This window comes from Schistocerca piceifrons, chromosome 1 (assembly GCF_021461385.2).
Source record: "Schistocerca piceifrons isolate TAMUIC-IGC-003096 chromosome 1, iqSchPice1.1, whole genome shotgun sequence".
Lineage (NCBI taxonomy): Eukaryota > Metazoa > Arthropoda > Insecta > Orthoptera > Acrididae > Schistocerca > Schistocerca piceifrons.
The window spans coordinates 1,096,049,114-1,096,071,215 of NC_060138.1; the positions used below are offsets into that span (position 1 = coordinate 1,096,049,114).

Below are 22,102 nucleotides of genomic sequence, written 5' to 3' on the forward strand. Positions count from 1 at the left end.
AACATGAATCCCATCGAACATTTATGGAACTTAACCAAGACTTCAGTTCCTGTACAACATCCTGCACAGCAACACTCTCGCAATTGTGGACAGCTGTAGAGGCTAAATATTCGTGCAGGGGACTTCTAGCGATTTGTTGAGTCTATGCCACGTCTGCTGCACTGCGCCGGGCAGAAGTGAGTCCGATACGATATCGGGTAGTGTCCCATGATTTTTGTCACCTCAGTGTATCTATCTTGTGGCAATCGTATCGCCGAGAGCTGCATGATCACGGCTGTCTGTCTTCTCGGTAAGACCTTAAACACTGATTTGTGATTCCTCTGAAACCTTTTGGGGGGGGGGGGAGGTGTGGCTAAGCCATGTCTCCGCAATATCCTTTCATTCAGGAGTGCTAGTTCTGCTAGGTTCACAGGAGAGCTTCTGTAAAGTTTATAAGGTAGGAGACGAGGTACTGCCAGAAGTGAAGCTGTGAGGACGGGGCGTGAGTCGTGCTTGGGTAGCTGAGTTGGTAGAGCACTTGCCCGCGAAAGGCAAAGGTCCCGAGTTCGAGTCTCGGTCCGGCACACAGTTTTAATCTGCCAGGAAGTTTCATGTCAGCGCACACTCCGCTGTAGAGTGAAAATTTCATTCTAGTGTTACATAGTCATCGATGTAGATTTGGATTTCATGAATCCATACTAATTTTGTGATTATAATCAAAAATACTGGACGGAGAAACGAAAACGTGAACATTCTGAGAAAGTTAAAGACTCATGGGAAAGCAAAAAGAGCCAAGAAAGACAGGGAACTGAAGCCAGACCACCATACTATTGCCTGAATTCGAATCTGAAAAAAGTAAAACGCTAGGGAACGCTAAGTGACAGATTAGCTGTACACGGAAACTACTGTATTCTACGTTGCTCCAGTCGGCCAGAGAAGCGGATGTCGCCATTGGCCGGGCTTTATCAGTAGGCGAGCGCCGGAAAAGTGTTGGCTGGATTCGTTTATCAGTAAGTCAGACTCTCTTAGCTGTGACAGTAGTTGGTAAGTCATTTGAGCAGCGAGACACACGATAGCACCTCGGTGAGTAAATTGCGGTCGCGAGTTCTACACGTGCGCTAAAATCTGATCCCTTAAAAAAAGTAGTTAGAGACTACTCAGAAATAAATAGCCAAATATTTGTGACAAGCAAAGAATACAAAAATCATTGTTGCTCATTTCACACGAAGAAATTTACGGTAAAGTCCTAGGTTCCTGTCTCAACACACCCCTCGAAAACACGACATATTCGGAGAGCACGGCCAAATATTTGTGTTAAGCCAGGAAGTTTAGGAGTCTGATCGCTAACAGCAAACGTTCGTTACTCGTAGAGGCAGGGCAGAAATGTCAGATGCTTAAAGGACGTTTCACACTTGACGGAAAAACAGAACCTCAAAATACTCCAAAATGCGTTTCAGATGGCGGCATTCACGGTGTTGTTTGCTAATATCGGAAGTTAACCTATGCTCGCTGTATTCGCTTATATCTTTGTCGTGGATTTTCTGTCGGTCTGCATTTGATTCTTCGTTTTGTTTTCATGACACACTGTGACAGTTGCACGAACGCTTGGATACATTTCCTATACGCTTTCTTTCGCAAAAAGGACCGAAAAATAATTTGGGTTTTGCAATATCTGCACAAAGAATAAACATACATTGTGTATAAATGAGGACATGAACTGATGAAACAATTTTCATTGAATAAACTTTTTAACAGTGAGGAAGTCACCTGTACTGAAGGGAAAAATTAGAGTTGTTTTTAACATTATTTGGTGTTTAGAAACAAAAGGAAAATACCATGAATAATGCAGAGAGGTTTTATGTATTGCCGCCTAAATATTATTTGGTATGTTCTCTAGCAAATAACTGTCGATGAATTGAAATGTTTGGACGACACTTTTCGTATTGTTTGACGTCTGAGCAGTTTATCATAAAAACCTTGTCAACAACATTGATTTGAATTTTGCTTTACTGTCAGTGAACTTTATCATTACTAGTTCCTTAATTCTGATTTTGTATTCCGACTTTTTGTATCGCCGATGGTGTCTCAAATCTCACTTAACCACTCGATACTAGCAAAAATTGAAGCCTGCGTTGTCTTCTCACCCAACTTCCTCACTCTTCTCTCTGCTAGCAGGCGCTGTGGGAAGTGACGTCAAGGCGAAGCGTCACTCGATGCGACTGGCTCCATACTGGTTTCGTCACGCTTTGCGGTTTTACGCTGTTTGTCAAAGGCTGACATTTTGAGCCCCTGGCTGTGTACAAAATATAGGTTGACTCTTACATACAGGATTACAGCAACCAGCCACTTTTTACAATGCTATTTATTTATTTAAACAGTGCCGTTACCGGTTTCGAACCGACAGGTTACTCTTCAGACAGCTAGTTCACGTTTTACATTAGATTTCGCCTTTTGTGTATAATATTATATATTATATATGACATATGCTACCCACAAAAAGGTGCATTATACAGTTTTCGATGCTGCAAGATGAATAGCAGCCTGCACTGGAACATAATGGCGCGGATTCTTCATCATAAGTAACCGAAACATCTTCCCTTTAATAATAGTAATTTGTTACTTCACTTAAAATCGTTGTGAGGCACAATTACAGTTAAAAAGACGTTGTCTCACATCTTGTTTTGGCTGTAGTGCACCACCAACCCAAGGAAATTTCGTCAGTTGGGGAAACAAAAGGCGAAATCTAATGTAAAACGTGAACTAGCCGTCTGAAGATGAGCCTGTCGGTTCGAACCCAGTAACGGCGCTGTTTAAATAAATAAATAGCACTGTGTAAGAGTCAACTTATATATTGCAGTTTTTCCGTTATAACTAGGAAATGTCACACCGAAGATATATCACAAACAGGTCAGCCTTGGTATGATTTCTTCTAATTAAAAGTCAGTTAATGCATTATCGGCGACAAAGCCTTCATTGGATACAAATAAGAATCATATAGCATATAACATGACTGCACTACAGCGAAGTGTTGTAGTAGGTGAACTGGGAACTCTAAGCAGAAAGGTTTGCATCCTGACAGGGACTAACTTTTTTTTATCTCAGAGTTTTTAACACATTCTGGACTTTCTTATGACCCTAATTCAGCTATGTTTTGCAATACTCGATATTATTTAGAGATAATAGAGCAATCCTTCGGAACTGGGTGCGTTGTGCGTAAATGCAATTTTATACAACAGTTTTTACACGATAATTAATAAAAGGTAATAGCTAATTACAAGAAATAATCATAACTGTAAGACTGGTATGATTGTTTTGTTTTTAGCTCAGAGGCAGCAACAAGAATCAATAAGTTTGCACTATTGTTTCCTGTTGTTTACGCTGCACACATGAGTTTCTTGGCAGACGATTTATTGTTCACATCGATTTCTGTCTGATTAGAAAACTACGGATGAAATTACTTCCAGTCAAACAACGAGGAATGACATTTGTATTCTTGCTTAACACAAATATTTGGCCGTGCTTTCCGAATATGTCGTGTTTTCGAAGGGTGTGTTGAGACAGGAACCTAGGACTTTACCGTAAATTTCTTCGTGTGAAATGAGCAACAATGATTTTTGTATTCCTTGCTTGTCACAAATATTTGGCTATTTATTTCTGAATATGACCCGATTTCCGAGAGAGTGGTTAGGAAGGAACCTGAGAGCACAACTTATATTGCCGCGAGTGAAATATTTAGCTATTGTTTCTACGATGCTTCTTTTGGCGAGGGAAGATGTCTTTGCCGGTGCTATTCTCCTTTTCTCGTCTGTCATGCATTACTTTCCGTCTAGTCTCGGAAAATTGCATCACTTAGCCCACTATGTGGCTCCCAGTTTTGATTTCAAATTTGTCTCTCATCTCTTTTCAGCTACCGTACTTATTTAACAACATTCGATTATATACTCGATAGGGGTTTAGTCAAGTATAAGCACATAATAACTAAATAGATTTAGTTTCCTACACGAGTGACACATACACGTAACATTTTGATTATACAACACAATAAACAATATTAATAGTTGAGTTGGGAAATCAGAACAGCAAACAGTATTAGCCAATATGTAGTACCATACCTAAGCCGCCTTGTCACGCTTCGCGCGCATCCCCCGGTCGTCCCCCGGGCATCGGTGTGTGTGTGTTGTCCTTAGCGTAAGTTAATTTAAGCTAGATTAAGTAGTGTGTAAGCCTAGGGACCGATGGCCTCAGCAGTATGGTCCCATAGGAACTTACCATAAATTTCATATCCAAGTAAAGAACGTTATCAGTCACTATCACATTAGTTTTGCACATTGGTGTTATAAGGGCTGGACTAAACACGTTTAAAAAAAAAAGCTTCCAAACGTGAGCAGTTTTTAGTTACATTAATACAACTATTAAAGTAGTGATGTAAGTAATTTTCACAGCAGCTCATCAGACAGACACTGCATTCTTAACTGATCTCAGTCAGGGGTAATTTTCCATCCTGGGGATTTGGTGCGTAGCTAAAAGCGCAAAATAAAGCCTTTTCTGATTCAGTTCACTTTACAGTTTTACTAAATCTTTTCGGATAATCCACAAGAGCCCAACACAGCACTCACAACAAGGAAGACTAAGAGATACAACATCTGAGACAAATTAATACTGACCACTGCCGTCATAGCCATGATCTTATTTACAATCTTTCAGCAATTAACATATTTATTATTTTGTTTAAAAATTGTTATTACGATGGGCGTTTAACAAGTAATGTGACACACTTTCTTCTGGGCCGATTTAGGGTGAAAAGTTGCGAAATTTGCTGTGGGACATCGTGGAATTATCCCACTTCAACTCCTATAGTTTCATGAAGTCCTGACAGATGGCAGTGCTATACATTACCTTCAAAATGGCGTCTCTAACGAGGTGCGTTCCTAGCAGAAACCTGTCATTGAGTTTCTTTGGGCGGGAAACCAGAGCATCCAGACATTCATAGGTGCTTGCAGAATGCCTACGGAGACCTCGCAGTGAACAAAAGCATTTTGGGACTTTGGGCGAGGCGTCTGCCATCATCACAACTAGGTTGGGCAAACCTGTCCGATCTCCTATGTGCCGCCAGCTACACACAGCCTTGACTCCTGCAATATTAGAATGTACGGTCACTCTTATTCGGGCCCATCCCACCTTCAAATCCTAGAACGCCATGCGCTCCACCTCGCCAGTCGCATCTGCCTCCCCTCCCCCACATGGACCTGTATGACCTCATTCCATTCTCACACCTCCTCCTTTTACTTGAACGGATATGGATCCTCTACACCTCCCGTAAACTTGATCCCCCTCACCCACTTGTCTCCCCCATCCTCTCCCACCCCCATCCGCTGCCACGCCTGTATTCCCACGTCCCACCTGCTCTCCATCTCTCCACTCTCCATACCCTCGCCCAAGGTGGTTTGCGCCAACTCCTCCTCCCTGATGATGCCCACATCTCCTCCATCTACCCCTCCTACCAACTTTGATCCTCCCATTCTACCCCCTGTGTCTTTTGGCAAGGGCACCCTCTCTCCTTTCTCTCCCTCCTCACTTCCTCCCTCCCTCCCCTCCCCCGGGCTTCCCCTACCCCCCTACCTTCTTTCCTCCCCCTCTCATCTCCTCTGCCACTGGCATCTACACCCTCCCCTCTCCCTCCTCCCCTGCCTTTTCCCCTTTGGCAGGTCCCCAGATTCGTACATGTACAGTGAACTTTCGCGCGCCGGAAATCATCACCATCGGTTTTTTTAATTTGTGTGCCAACGTGTTAGTGCCTTAGTGTTTCACTGCCCACGCTCCATCGTTCACGTGTGTCTTTTCAGTCGCCTACGTTCGTGTACCAGTGCTAACCATTTTTTATTTTACTACGCCTGTGAACGGGCTCCGTGTTTTTTACTCAGTGTGTCTACTGTTTTCTGTCCATCATTTTGTTTTGTTTTTTGTATGTCTTCCTGTTTCTACTTGTATTATCTGTGGCTGAAGAGCGGCGTAGTATTGCAGCTGCCGTCTTACCTTGTATAAGGTGTTAAAATTACAATAAAGAAAAAAAACTCTTAATCGAGGTACAAACGGAAGTCTTCTTCATGACAACGAAGTCCTCACATAAATCTGCACACCCTAGAGGAGCACACAAAGCTTCAATGGGTTGTTCTTCCTCATCCCCCCTACAGCCCGAACCTCTCCCCTTCCGACTTCCCCTTTTTTCCCAATGGAGGATGCATTTCGGAGAAAGCAATACGTGGACGCTTACTCCATTGTCGACCAGCGGAGTGGTGCCATGCGGGCTTACAGGCTCTCCAGTAAGGTGCCTTAAGGTAGTGGTTGTAGGTGGTAAGTTCCTATGGGACCAAACTACTGAGGTCATCGGACCCTACGCGCGGCTACCCCTCGCAGCCCATAAGGTCGTCGCATTGCATAGAGATTATGTGAAAAGAACGTAGAATTTTGTAACCAAAAGAGTGGGTTATAATATCGTGCATTGGAATTATAAATAAAATCAATCTGCTTTCAGAAAAAAGATTTGCTGCGTTACTTATTGAACCCACCTCGTACATTTAGTTTTATCTACTCAAACAATTATGACAGACTTATTGTGACAGTTTTTTTTAATAATTACTAGTAAATTTGTGAACATTCGATTGTTTTGAAAATATGACCTCCCTGCTATCGTGGCGGATACATATGGCGAGCGCCATGGATTTTAATACCTACTCCGAACTTTACTTTTGTTTCCTTCACTGCTTGCTCAATATAGAGATTGAATAGCATCGGAGAGAGGTTACAACCCTGTCTCACTCTCTTCCCAACCACTGCTTCCCTTTCATGTCCCTCGACTCTTATAACTGCCATCTGCTATCTGTACAAATTGTAAATAGCCTTTCGCTCCCTGTATTTGACCCCTGACACCTTCAGAATTTGAAAGACAGCATACCAGTCAACATTGTCAAAAGCTTTCTCTAAGTCTACAGATGCTAGTAATGTAGGTTTGCCTTTCATTAATATATTTTCTAAGATAAGTCGTAGGGTCAGTAAAGATAGCTCAAGATATATTCAGCGCCCCCTCCTTGAGGTTTTTATGTATCCGCCACTGCCCTGCTACAAATATGCATCCTTTCTCATGCGACTTACATGTTGTCGCTCTCTTATGACATTTATTACCTATCTTGAGGTTTATTAAATACATTTCTCAATCAACGTTTGTTTGGTCCTGAATCAAATGCTTTTGGTAATCTGCTTGACTGCCATGCCCATGGTTTTCAGCATGTCATGTGAGAAGAGCGAAAGTTGGGTTTCACATGGCCGATGTTCTCGAAATCAAAGATATTTTCATGGATAATGTTATTCTGCTCAAGATACCTCATTATACTTGAGTTAAGAATATATTCTAGTATTCTACAACGGATGGGTGTCAGTGGGAGTGGCTGACAGTTCTGTGGATCACTTCTGTCACCCTTCTTACAGACTCGTATGACCTGTACTTTTCTCCAGTGACTGGGCACAGATTTTGTTCAAGGGATATACGGTGTTTTATGCTTAAAATGGGAGCTAATTCCCCTGAAAATTCTGTATGGAATTTGACAGAGATCCCATCATACTTGTGAGCTATGTTGAGTGTTAGCTGTTTCTCATTTCCACTGTCGCTAATATCTATATCATTTACCTTTGCAGTGGTGGAAGAAGTGAGCTAGGATGTTCCTCCTGTATCTCGCATAGTAAATGAGCAGAACCCAAAAATGACAAGATACAAGATCATAATACGTGGGTGAATCAGGTTCTTCATTACGCATTTATTTCGTATGATCCAAGAAACGACAAGATACAGGATCATAATACGTGGGTGAAACTGGTTCTTCATTACACATTCATATAGTGTAGTACATTACAAGCTGTCTAAGACGGTTACATTTCAGTATTACTTGCTGCCTTTGTTACTTTTCTATTTCATTTAAATTGTCTTTCACAGTTTAATAAGACATACGCTGTATCCATTTAAGATAGTTCTGTAATGCCTGTGAGGTAATTTATGATAGAGTTTTAACCCCCCCCCCCCCCCCCCCCGAAATCGTATACTGTTTTGGGTTCTCATTTTGGTGTTCTTTCTAGCTACCGACGTTCACTTTATCTACATCTTCATCTACATTTATACTCCGCAAGCCACCCAACGGTGTGTGGCGGAGGGCACTTTACGTGCCACTGTCATTACCTCCCTTTCCTGTTCCAGTCGCGTATGGTTCGCGGGAAGAACGACTGTCTGAAAGCCTCCGTGCGCGCTCTAATCTCTCTAATTTTACATTCGTGATCTCCTCGGGAGGTATAAGTAGGGGGAAGCAATATATTCGATACCTCATCCAGAAACGCACCCTCTCGAAACCTGGCGAGCAAGCTACACCGCGATGCAGAGCGCCTCTCTTGCAGAGTCTGCCACTTGAGTTTGCTAAACATCTCCGTAACGCTATCACGGTTACCAAATAACCCTGTGATCTTTGGATCTTCTCTATCTCCTCCGTCAACCCGATCTGGTACGGATCCCACACTGATGAGCAATACTCAAGTAAAGGTCGAACGAGTGTTTTGTAAGCCACCTCCTTTGTTGATGGACTACATTTTCTAAGGACTCTCCCAATGAATCTCAACCTGGTACCCGCCTTACCAACAATTAATTTTATATGATCATTCCACTTCAAATCGTTCCGCACGCATACTCCCAGATATTTTACAGAAGTAACTGCTACCAGTGTTTGTTCCGCTATCATGTAATCATACAATAAAGGATCCTTCTTTCTATGTATTCGCAATACATTATATTTGTCTATGTTAAGGGTCAGTTGCCACTCCCTGCACCAAGTGCCTATCCGCTGCAGATCTTCCTGCATTTCGCTACAATTTTCTAATGCTGCAACTTCTCTGTATACTACAGCATCATCCGCGAAAAGCCGCATGGAACTTCCGACACTATCTACTAGGTCATTTATATATATTGTCAAAAGCAATGGTCCCATAACACTCCCCTGTGGCACACCAGAGGTTACTTTAACGTCTGTAGACGTCTCTCCATTGATAACAACATGCTGTGTTCTGTTTGCTGTCTTGTGTATAGAGATGTTTATAGTATCATAGTGTTTATTTTTCCTTATACACACTATTGTTTCACTGGACTCGCATTCTGGAGGACGACGGTTCAATCCCACGTCCGGCCATCCCGATTTAGGTTTTCTGTGATTTCCCTAAATCGCTCCAGGCAAATGCCTGGATGGTTCCTTCGAAAGGGCACGACCGACTTCCTTCCCCGTCCTTCCCGAATCCGATGAGACCGATGACCTCGCTGTTTGGTATCCTTCCCCAAACAACCCATCCCAACACCATTGTTTGGAAAATATATTCACATGGGGCAACTGTAATACCTATCTCCGTAAGTAATTCAGCGCAGTGAGACCACTTATTCGCTTTCACTGGCTCCTAAAAGCCCTTTTCGTGACTTGAAAATTTTTCCTAAGTTCTGGCAGTTTGAGCCCCAGACAATTATAACTTACCTATTGACATGGGCATAATAATTTACTCTGAGGCAAGTTCTGGTTCTAGTACGCTAGAGCATAGCATGCAGATGTAATTTATTTTGTTCTCCTTGTAATACACTCTCTCCGCTTCAGTTGCTCAGTTGCCGTTTATATCCATCCTTAAAAATTTGTGTTAGTTACACATCTTACCGAGCCACCATTTAATACCGGCATTACTTTTGTTAATACTGAAGGTCATACTCCTCGGTATTTTTATATTAAGCATTACCTTATTCTCCTCTTATCATTTGTGCACATTTTTAGCATATTAGCTTTGCACAGAAATAACACTTGTGAGTTATTATACTGCTGTGTCAGCAAACCGAAATTTGTGTCTTTGCACGACACTTGCTCATTCATGTAGATCAAAAACCGAATTCGGTACATTCCTGTAAGGATCTTATGCTGAAGTGTTTAGCGCTCATCTATTAGATGTTACGCTGTGTATTAGAGATCTTTATTGATCTGTGAAATTTCCACTCTATGTAAGTGATTAATGAGATATGACTGGAACCACCTGTTTACTACTCCTCTTAATCTGTTCAAAAATGGTTGTTCAAATGCTCTGAGCACTATGGGACTTAACATCGGAGGTCATCAGTCCCCTAGAACTTAGAACTACACTACTGGCCATTAAAATTGCTACACCACGAAGATGACGTGCTACAGACGCGAAATTTAACCCACAGGAAGAAGATGCTGTGATATGTAAGTGATCAGCTTTTCAGAGCATTCACACAAGGTTGGCGCCGGTGGCGACACCTAGAACGTGCTCACATGAGGAAAGTTTCCAACCGATTTCTCATTCACAAACAGCAGTTGACCGGCGTTGCCTGGTGAAACGTTGAGGTGATGCCTCGTGTAAGGAGGACAAATGAGTACCATCACATTTCCAACTTTGATAAAGGGCGGATTGTAGCCTATCGCGATTGCGGTTTATCGTGTCGCGACATTACTGCTTGCGTTGCTTGATATCCATTGACTGTTAAGCAGAATATGGAAGCGGTGGGTTCAGGAGGGTAATACGGAACGCCGTGCTGGATCCCAACGGCCTCGTACCACTAGCAGTCGAGATGAGAGGCATCTTATCCGCATGGCTGTAACGGATCCCGCAGCCACGTCTCGATCCCTGAGTCAACAGATGGGGACGGACGTTTGCAAGACAACAACCATCTGCACGAACAGTTCGACGACGTTTGCAGCAGCATGCACTATCAGTTCGGAGACCATGGCTGCGGTTACTCTTGACGCTGCATCACAGGCAAGAGCGCCAGCGATGGTGTATTCAACGACGAACCTGGATGCACGAATGGCAAAACGTCATTTTTTCGGATGAATCCAGGTTCTGTTTACAGCATTATGATGGTCGCATCCGTGTTTGGCGACATCGTGGTGAACGCACATTGGAAGCGGGATTCGTCATCGCCATACTTGCGTATCACCCGGCGTGATGGTATGGGGTGCCATTGGTTACACGTCTCGGTCACCTCTTGTTCGCATTGACGGCACTTTGAACAGTGGACATTACATTTCAGATGTGTTACGACCCGTGGCTCTACCCTTCATTCGATCCCTGAGAAACCCTACATTTCAGCAGGATAATGCACGACCGCATGTTGCAGGTCCTGTACAAGCCTTTCTGGATATAGAAAATGTTCGACCGCTGCCCTGACCAGCATATTCTCCAGATCTCTCACCAATTGAAAACGTCTGGTCAATGGTGGCCGAGCAACTGGCTCGTCACAATACGCCACTCACTACTCTTGATGAACTGTCGTATCGTGTTGAAGCTGCATGGGCAGCTGTACCTGTACACACCATCGAAGCTCTGTTTGACTCAATGTCCAGGTGTATCAAGGCCGTTATTACAGCCAGAGGTGGTGTTCTGGGTACTGATTTCGCAGGATCTATGCACCCAACTTGCGTGAAAATGTAATCACATGTCAGTTCTAGTATAATATATTTGTCCATTGAATACCAGTTTATCATCTGCATTGCTTCTTGGTGTAGCAATTTTAATGACCAGTGGTGTAGTATTGGGGTGCGGCAGTCTTCGGCTGGCACAACTCTCTGAGTTGGGCACAATCGTAGGTTTGGCGCTGTTTATTCTTCGCTGTTTGTTCTTGGTACGAAGGACGTTCATAGGTCCAGTGGCTGTTTGCACAAAAAGAGACAGTCTAGTGATCTATCATCGCTGTCCTTTAAAATGAATGGGAATGACAGAAGAGAGAGATGAGAATACTCTATTCGCGTAAGCGACGGTGTAACGGAACTGAAATGATGGTAGGCTGAAAGTAATTTGGAGCCCGCGCGTCGGAGACTGCGTGGGACTGCCCGGGAGCTCACCCTGATGCCATCTATTGGCGAAACCGGGAATACAGCGCGAACTAACACCAGCGGGAACTAGCGGAAAGGCACCAACACGCTATCTGTCAGACAATGCACTAAGCTCTCGGACTCAAATGTATTCTTTTTCTTGTTAATTATAAGTTATTACTGTATAATTTAATGTTGTTAAGCGCTAGTAGTAAATCATTATGACTGGTATTAACTCCAGGCTAATAAATATAAAATTTCTTAAACACTAAATGATTTCGATAAAAATGTGGTAGGGGATGGCCCCCACTCCTGGTGATACGAGCGTCGCTCGTGGTAGCTGGAGACACAGGGTTCGAACAATAGAATAGAGATGGGTCGAACTCGTTCATTCCCGTGAACTACTTCATTCGTTTCACTCATTGCCGTGAAGCGTTCAAATGAAGTAGTTCATTCATGAAGTACGGAAGCCTGGCGAACTTGCCCAGTTCGCAGCTCAGCCGCGGCTACGCTCGCTCGTACAATAAAGCTTCGTAATACTTCATAATTTTACCAACAGATGGCCGAGTTATGCAGTAACGTGCACGCAACGTTTTACGCTCTTACAGCGTCTGAGTTAACTTAAATAGAGCATGGTCGAAGGGGACAAAGGAAAGATAAACAGAGAAGCCTGTCACATATAAAGAAGGTGATACATTTAATCTTGCTCGACACTTTTTCATGAAGCGCCCAAAAAAGCCTTTATCTGCCAAGCGAAACATTATTTGTTGTATTCATGGACTGAAAACTAGGGCTACCAACGAAATGCAGTCCAATTTTATGTTCCTTTTGAAATTTAATGCAAAATAGAATAAGTATGTTTACCACTGTCACAAAGTCTATACACCTACGTTAAATAATTATTCAGAAGTTTTCCTGTAGATTTTATTGTTGTTGAGAATAATAACCCTCCACATTCAAAACGTAAACTGTCACCTGTAGCCATTGGTACGATTTCAAGTAAAATCCCTCTTTCAGTGTTATTAACAAACCTTTTATTTTCATGTTGGCTGCTCGTGCTCACACAGCCAGCCTCTTCGTTTGGATCTTTAATATTCATTTGTCTGCAAGCGCTGCCAACGGTAGGGTACTCGTAGACGCGAAGTATAACTGCACAAATGGTCATGAGTAATGATGCCAGCACTGCAGGAAGCAGCTGACGCTGCCTTCCCCTCGCCCCTCAACTCCCCAAAACCTCGTAAACCGATCTTTCCCCACAAACACCGCGCGATTCGTCGACAGGCAGTAGAGGGAGGACTGAAGAGAAGGGAGGATGAGTGAAGTAGCGCTGATGTAGAGGGAGAGGGGAAGAGAGTGAGTGAACTAGGAAAAAGTGTGGAGTATGCTATCTCTGAAGAGTTTGAAGTACCAGTTCATTGAAATTGAGTGGTTAGTTCACACTTCACTGGAGCGAAGCGTTCATTTGAACGACTCATTCACGAGCTCCCCATCACTACAATAGAATGGCCTGCATAGTGTTGACGTGATCGGACGTGTGTAACTGTGCTCACGAAAAAGTGATTGTGCAACGGCGAATATCGTCGCCGTTTGTGGAATAAAACGCGACGAATGGTTATCGAAGTCGTCTCTATGCCACTGGGGCTGATTGTAAGAGTTCCTGCTCCCAGATTTTATGGCGAACGTGCAGTAGACTACACGAGTGCTATGGCTCGTGGTTCCAGCCGCCATTAAGAGTATGAGGCGTGAAGAGTTGCGTTATCCACATACATCTCACCACCAGCACCGGCACGTCTGCCCAAGGCAAGACTGTGATTGTTAATTCGAACTTTATAGAAATGTAAAAGGAGAATACCAGTTACAGAATACAATTATGAGTAAAATTACGATGCATATTCATTGTAAAGTGTAGTAATCTCAAACATAGTATAGTGAAATCAAACTGAGGCCACCATCGCCTCTTTCATTTACAATTCTTTTTGTTTTAGAATATTTTAGCGTGTAAGAATGTTGAAAAGAGCAATGGTCACACCATAATGAGCCGCCATTTTATAGTTAACTAAAATTTTTCTGAGTAACTTTTTAAGTAACGTCACTTAAGTAGTTCTATATCAATTGTTCAAAGAGTAATATCCAAAATCATTGCATAAAGTTGAAGGATAGAATTTTGTTAACCCAAGTTGCATAAATAGCCTTGATAGTAATTACCAAGTCAACACACAGAAATTGAAAGAGTATTTGCTTTGTTGAATCACCTTGATTGATCAGTAATAGTAATATTCAAAATTAAGTTTAAATTCAACTCAAGCCGTCTCACTTTGAAACGAGCCAAAAAATTGATTTATTCTTTTGCTCCTTCAGAGCTGGCAACCGTAGTTACAACTATTTTCAGGAGGATTCGACGGTAAGTCTGCTGCTCTCGTCGTGCTGATAGGATTATCCACTGCTGCTAGCAGTGATGATTGGATACATAAACTCACTACCAAGTTAAGTGGGTCAGGTGGGTAGTGTTACCGTGTGAACTATAGGGCACTGTAGGCCGTGGATCGAACCCGTTCAATCATCACAGCTCTTTGGGAAATAGTCCGATTAGGAGTGTGCTTTAATCATTAGGTAAATACTGGCGAGTAACAGTCAAAATGTACACGCAAGTGAATTTAATAGCTTAGTAAGGTCCAAGTAGCACACAGTTAATGTTGTGCAATGGCGAGGGTAGAAGCGGAGTAAAAGTGAACTGAGCGTGTGGCAGGTGTGCTGTATTCAAAAATTAACAACTTGAATTCACTAATACCTCTTACAATTAGGGCTGAGTTATTTGCTGTTAAAATACGTAGCAGTAAGCGCAAAGGCGTGACAGCTACAAGTCCGTATTGGTGATATACATACGGAATTAGGAAGCGGGTCATTCCGTCAGAGGAGGGGGTTAAAACAACAGAGTCAGTTGACAACATACCCCATTTACTGACGGAAGGATTCGGCGGTTCGGTCGCAACGGGTATTGCATATTTGCTTCGGAACGACATTACAATACCTGCAGAAAGAATTTAAGGATTTAGTTGACAATGAAAGACGAAAAATTACAATTATCAACAGATGGTATTCACTGTTCTGTACATCAAGAAAGCACTTTGTGCTAAATTTGCAGTCGTGGAGAACTTGAAGAAATTGGTGGTACGAATAGTAAAATTTATCTAGTCGCACACATTATTCCATTGCCAGTTGCAATAGTTTTCAATGGAAGGAAGAGTAAGGAAACTTCATATATTACTGCCAAGTACGTTGATTAAGTCAATTTTTCTATTTAAAACTCGCTATTGTTGAACTTATGAAGGAAAAAGGAGTGCAGAAACCGGAATTACAACATCATTCAAAATGGATTGCAGGCTATGCATGTTAAATGAACTAGACTGCACATTGCCCACAGTAACAAATTGTAAGGTAACTTCATTCTGATTTGATGGGGATGCATTTAAAAGAGGACACATCAAAGACAGTCCATTTTCCTAAGCTCAATGGCTTTAAAGAAAACGCAAGGTTTGAAGAATTCATTAAGGCCTTGAAATAATTACAAGGATAGTTTCATAAAGGTTTTGAGGACGCTGTCAATATTACATCTGTTTTTGAGCTGTTTTCGCAGTTTCAGTTGAAAGTCTCTCTTTCCCCTCTGCAGATGTAACTGATTGACCTGCAACGTAATTCAGGTTTTAATGACAAATGAATTCCCAGGCCTCCATAATAATTCGATTGATATATTTATGTGAAAGACGTTCTTTTGATTATTAAATTAAGTAAGTCACGACTGCGTCGGAACTTCAGTGCCAAACTCTGAATTTTTTTTCATTTGTCCGATTACCAACAGTCTGTACCAGATAAAAAATATACACTGAAGAGCCAAAGAAACTGGTACACCTGCCTAATATCGTGTAGGGCGAGCACGCAGAAGTGCCGCAACAGGACGTGGCATGGACTCGACTAATGTCTGAAGTAGTGCTGGAGAGAACTCACACGATGAATCCTGCAGGGCTGTCCGTAAATCGGCGAGAGTACGAGCGGTGGAGATCTATCACGTTGCAAGGCAATGCCCAGTAGTGTTCATGTCTGGGGAGTTTGGTGGCCAAGGGACGTATTCCAACTCAGGAGAGTGTTCCTGGAGCAACTCTGCAGCAATTCTGAACGTGCGTAGTGTCGCATTGTCCTGCTGGAATTGCCCAAGTCCGTTGGAATGCACAATGGACATGAACGGATGCAGGTGATCAGACAGGATGCTTATGTACATGTCACCTGTCAGAGAGCCGGCCGGTGTGGCCGAACGGTTCTAGGCGCTTCAGTCCAGAGCCGCACTGCTGCAACGGTCGCAGGTTCGAATCCTGCCTCGGGCATGGGTGTGTGTGATGTCCTTCGGTTGGTTAAGTTTAAGTAGTTCTAGGGGACTGATGACCTCAGATGTTAAATCCCATAGTGCTCAGAGTCATTTGAACCAGCCTGTCAGAATCGTATCTAGACGTATCAGGGGTCCAATACCAATCCATTTGCACACGCCCTGTACTGATCTGTGACTGGCAGTACCCAAGATCGATTGACAACGACAAGGGATCGTACTGTACCAACGTCTCTATGCCGTTATTGCAGAGTATCGTGTTGCGCAAAGTACTGAAGCCACCAGTCGACCACCACACCTTTAATTAGGTACAGTTTCTTATTTTTAAATAGATGTTAAGACTGCAGAACGCTATCTAATTGCAGAAGATTTCAGTTGGAGAGAGCCTCTGATGACGACAAGAATCTAGCCCGTGCCGCAATCACACTGACAATGAGCTAATCGAACACGAAATCAGCCTTAGTACAATTAATATTGCAGCCACCTCAACCGCTGACCATGCAAACAGCCTGCCTGCCAAATAATGGGAACAACACCCTGCCTAGACATGACGCCGAAATCGTACCAAGCCACGATAGAACCACGAATAATCACTTAACAATATTCACACACCAATGATTACTGAAATTAAGCAGTAGTGAATAAATGGGCCGATTTTAATGAATCACTCTCGTTGTCTACGATACTGATCTCGTCAGGGCAATAAATTTAATTTCAGTACCTGATTATCTTGCGTGATGATAAATGCGACATCCAACTAGCAATTGTTATCTTTCGCAACGAGCTTTTCACAACGCAGTATGTACTCTCTGACATAAACTCGGAACTATTTTATTGCTTGTACTAAAATACCAGTCTGTCTACCGTCTTGAAATGATTATTCTGTTTATGGAAACTTCCATCACTAGGAATTAAAACTTTTTAATTTTCCCTTAAATATTTTTCCAACTCGACGCAGCGATAATATATAAGTGATGAGACTTCGTACTTCAATTAAACTTATTCATCATTTAGGAAGTTTTTTCCCTTAATTGAAATCTTTTCTTTAATATTGAGAAGATCTACTTTCAGTAGATTATTTATAATTTTCATTCTTTCAAGAACCTTGTAAGAAGCACATATAAAAACACCACATTATACGTGATATCGACTCCACTGTATCAATATCTCTGAATTACACTCGTTTATACTTCCGAAAATTCTATAGATATATTCACACTAGATACCAATTAAGTAGACTGGAAGGTTTCCTTTAACCCCAATAAAATCTGATTTATTTTCCTTCTAGGTATCTCAATACACGTTGGTTATCACCTGTGAACGAGTGCAGGCAAATATATTGATCATTCCCCACAATACGGAAACAAGTAATAAAAAAATCAAACAAAAATCCTAAAAGTCCCCGCCACTTTTTAACTAACCTTAAGTTACAATCTTCGCCTTGATGAATCAAGTTTTGGTTTAGCTACGTGTAGCTCGTTAAATGGTTCCTTCAATTTACTATCGCTTGTCTATTCAGTGATACGTGCCCACCATCACCGTATAGTGAAACAGTTCGTCGTTCTATGAGCCAATTCGCTGTCTGCTGCAAGCTAATGGTCTCGAAAATACAACTACCAACACGTGTTCGAGGCTTTCCCTTCTCGATACACACACGCACAATACCCAAACCACCTCAATAAAAACGACAAGCAACCCAATTACCTCTGGGCGCGTCGCGACCACTCAACATACAATGCAGACGGGATATCGGTCACATCGATTCCACAAAACTCAGCACCTAACAAATCAATCTCTCAATTAAATAAGGCTCTCGCGGGACTCATCCCAGCAAATTTTACGAACGAAACTGTTCCCACAACTATAATCGACAAAATTCCGTGCACTCTCCCAAGACTTAGGTGTCAACTGAGTAGCCTCACTACACCGCGCAGTGAAACGCTATAAGATCAGACCTGATATACACCACTACCACCACGTGGTCGGTGAGAGGTCTATCCGGGAACTAACTAACCCTTTTTGTTGCACAATAGGAACCATTTAAAACGAACAAACACGCAACGCCACACCAACTTCTAACAATTAATGTAATAATTTTCGATGCTGTCGATTCTTCCCAATAGCGGCCGGCTGCTGCGCGTCGCTCAGGCGGTAACTCTGGACGCAGCGAGGGCGATATGGTATATTGCTGCAGTCGCTCATGATCACCACCTGTTATTCCGTAGAAGCTCTCATATCATCTAGAACACAATTTGATTTTGGTTTTACCACATCATACACTTATATTATCGTGACCACCAGGTGTTATCATTGATTTATCACGCAGGACGCTCAGCACCAGTAAGGGCGAACGTACCCCATGCGTTTTGACACAGCACAGCCCCACACCATTACAGAGTCTCCACCAGTTTGAACACTCCACTGCTGACGTGCAGGGTCGACAGATTCATGAGGTACACGTCCATCCGCTCGATACAATTTGAAACGAGACTCGTCCGAGCACGCAACGTGTTTCCAGTCATCAACAGTCGAATGTCAGTGTTGATGGGCCCAGGCGAGTTGTAAAGCTTTATGGCGTGCACTCATCAAGGGAACACGAGTGGGCCTTCATCGCCAAAACCCCATATCGATGATGTTTCGTTGAATGGTTCACACGCTGACACTTGTCGATGGCCCAGCACGGAAATCTGGAGCAATTTGCTGAAAGAGTTGCACTTTTGTCAGGTTGAACGATTATCTTGAGTCGTCGTTGGTCCCATTCTTGCAGGATCTTTTTCTGACCTCGTCAATGTGGGAGATTTGATGTTTTACAGGATTCCTGATATTGATGGTAAACTCGTGAAATAGTTGTATGGGAAGATTCCCACTTCAATTCTACCTCGGAGATGCTGTGTCCCATCGCTCGTGCGCCGACTATAATATCACGTTCGAACTCAATTAAATCTTGATACCGTACCATTGAAGCAGGAAGAACCGATCTAACAACTCCGCAGACACTTGTTGCCTTATGTAGGTGTTTCCGACCGCAGAGCCATACTCTGCCTAATCCCTTGAGTACACTCATTGCCACTTCATCTACCCCTGACAATTTTTTAACCTATACATTACTCTTCTGACTGCCTAATTACCAGCTTGGTATAAACAGCAATGAGTTTGTTGAGCAGCTTCTGGCTTGCAGTATGTATGACTCTAGTTTTGTTTGCAATGATGCAAAGTAACTGTTCATGAAACTGACCAGTTTCCACAAGTTACAGATTAACATTCCTCTATTTCTTATTTGGAACCCATTTATGATTTTTCCTTCACTGTCTCGTTTCTTACAACTATCACAACAGGTTTGCTTACATTGTATGAACTACCTAAGATTCTTTCATTCAAGGATTTATTTTCCGCTAGCAATGCTTTCTTGTACATTCTTTTTTATTTGTATGATGTTATTTAAACTCTGGTTCTGTGATTGCTTTGCGGAAAGGTAAGCTAATTAAAAGTTTGGGAGGATTTCATAATTTTCATGGAGCGAAGTCGATGTTCACAACTGAAAGGTGTTAATTGTGTTCAGATTGTACTGTGGACAGGCCAGTCCGTTTCCGGAATGTTATTTTCCACAGACCATTGCCTCACAGATGCTGCTTTAAGGAATGTTGCATTGTCGCGCTGATATAGTCATCGCGTCTGAACTGTTTCTCTACTGCACGCACTACACATGCTCCCGCCATGCGTGGTAGCCGCGCGGTCTAGCCGCTTTGCCACGGTTCGCTCTGCTGCCTCTGTCAAAGGTTCGAGTCCTCCCTTGGGCATGGTTATGCATGTTTGTTATCCTTAGCGTAAGTTAGTTTAAGTTAGGCTAAGTAGTGTGTAAGCTGATGACCTCAGCAATTTGGTCCCATAGGACCTTACCACAGGTTTCCCAATTTTTGCTGTGCAGAGTGGCCATGTGGTTAGAGGCGCCACGTCACGGATTCCGCAGCCCACCAGAAGTTCGAGTCCTCCACAGTCATGGGTGTGTGTGTTGTTCTTAGCGTAACTTAGTCTAAGTAGTGTGTAAGACTAGAGAGGCAAAGGCCTTGCTGCAGTGGATACACCGTTTCCCGTGAGATCACCGCAGTTAAGCGCTGTCGGGCGTGGTCGGCAGTTGGATGGGTGACCATCCAAGCACCCCTGTGCTCTTGCCATTTTTTGGGGTGCACTCAGCATCGTGATGCCAATTGAGGAGCTACTCGACCGAATAGTAGCGGCTTTGGTCAAGAATGCCATCTTATGACCGGGAGAGCGGTGTGCTGACCCCACGTCCCTCCTATCCGCGTCCTCCATCGATGATGACACGGCGGTCGGATGGTCCCGGTAGGCCACTCGTGACCGGAAGACGGAGTAAGTCTAGGGACCAATGACCTCAGTAGGTTGGTCCCTTGGGGATGCAGCCCCCCCCCTCCCCCCATCCCCGCCCCCACCACACACACACTGCTGCCATATGCGTGCATTTCCTTCCGCATTAGGCTATTGTTAAGCACAATGAGGGGACCATTGTCTGATCAAGAAAATCGCCACAATGCCTTAACACCACTGCCTCCAACTGTACTGTATGCTATATGTGATGACAGGTATCGTTCTCCAGGAATTCATCAAACCCAAACCCTTTCATCGGATTGTCACAGAGCATATGTGGTTTGTCAATAAAAGCATTCGTTTCCTGTCATCCTTTGACTAGTGGCGTCACTCTCTGCACAATGTCAAGCATCACTCACTGTAGCATTGAGGAATATAATGTGTGGCTTATGAGGACCATTCACCACATTCTTTTTAACTCATTTTACACAATCGTTTTGCTAGGTGGACTGCTGGTCTATAGTACACAACTGGCCATTAAAATTGCTACACCACGAGGATGACGTGCTACAGACGCGAAATTTAACCCACAGGAACAAGATGCTATGATATGCAAATGATGAGCTTTTCAGAGCATTCACACAAGGTTGGCACCGGTGGCGACACCTACAACGTGCTCTCATGAGGAAAGTTTCCAACCGATTTCTCATACACAAACAGCAGTTGACCGGTGTTGCCTGGTGAAACGTTGTTGTGATGCCTCATGTAAGGAGGACAAATGCGTACCATCACGTTTCTGACTTTGATAAAGGTCGGATTGTAGCCTATCGCGATTGCGGTTTATCATGTCGCGACATTGCTGCTCGCGTTGGTCGAGATCCAATGACTGTTAGAAGCATATGGAATCGGTCGGTTCAGGAGGGTAATACGGAACGGCCTCGTATCACTAGCAGTCAAGATGAGAGGCATCTTATCCGCATGGCTGTAACGGATCGTGCAGCCACGTCTCGATCCCTGAGTCTGCAGATGGAGACGTTTGCAAGACAACAACCATCTGCACGAACAGTTCGACGACGTTTGCAGAAGCATGGGCTATCATCTCAGAGACCATGGCTGCGGTTACCCTTGACGCTGCATCGCAGGCAAGAGCGCCTGCGATGGTGTACTCAACGACGAACCTGGATGCACGAATGGCAAAACATCATTCTTTCGGATGAATCCAGGTTCTGTTTACAGCATCATGATGGTCGAATCCCTGTTTGGCGACATCGCGGTGAACGCACATAGGAATTGTGTATTCGTCGTCACCATACTGGCATATCACGCGGCGTGATGGTATAGGGTGCCATTGGTTACACGTCTCAGTCACCTCTTGTTCGCATTGATGCCACTTTGAACAGTGGACGTTACATTTCAGATGTGTTACGACCCGTGGCTCTACCCTTCATTCGATCCCTGCGAAACCCTACATTTCAGCAGGATAATGCACGACCGCATGTTGCAGGTCCTGTACTAGTCTGGCCGGCCCGTGTGG

The 22,102-nt window shown here is 43.4% G+C and overlaps 1 protein-coding gene across 2 annotated transcripts in view; it reads left to right on the forward strand.

Annotated features, from left to right (window-relative positions):
* The first annotated feature begins 999 nt into the window (after positions 1-999).
* LOC124798390 (caspase-7-like) overlaps positions 1,000-22,102 on the forward strand; it is a 218,376-nt gene continuing 197,273 nt past the window's right edge. For both annotated transcript variants that reach the window (XM_047261769.1, XM_047261780.1), the window contains exon 1: positions 1,000-1,062. The gene's annotated coding sequence lies outside the window, so the exon portion shown is untranslated. The remainder of the gene's footprint in view (positions 1,063-22,102) is intronic.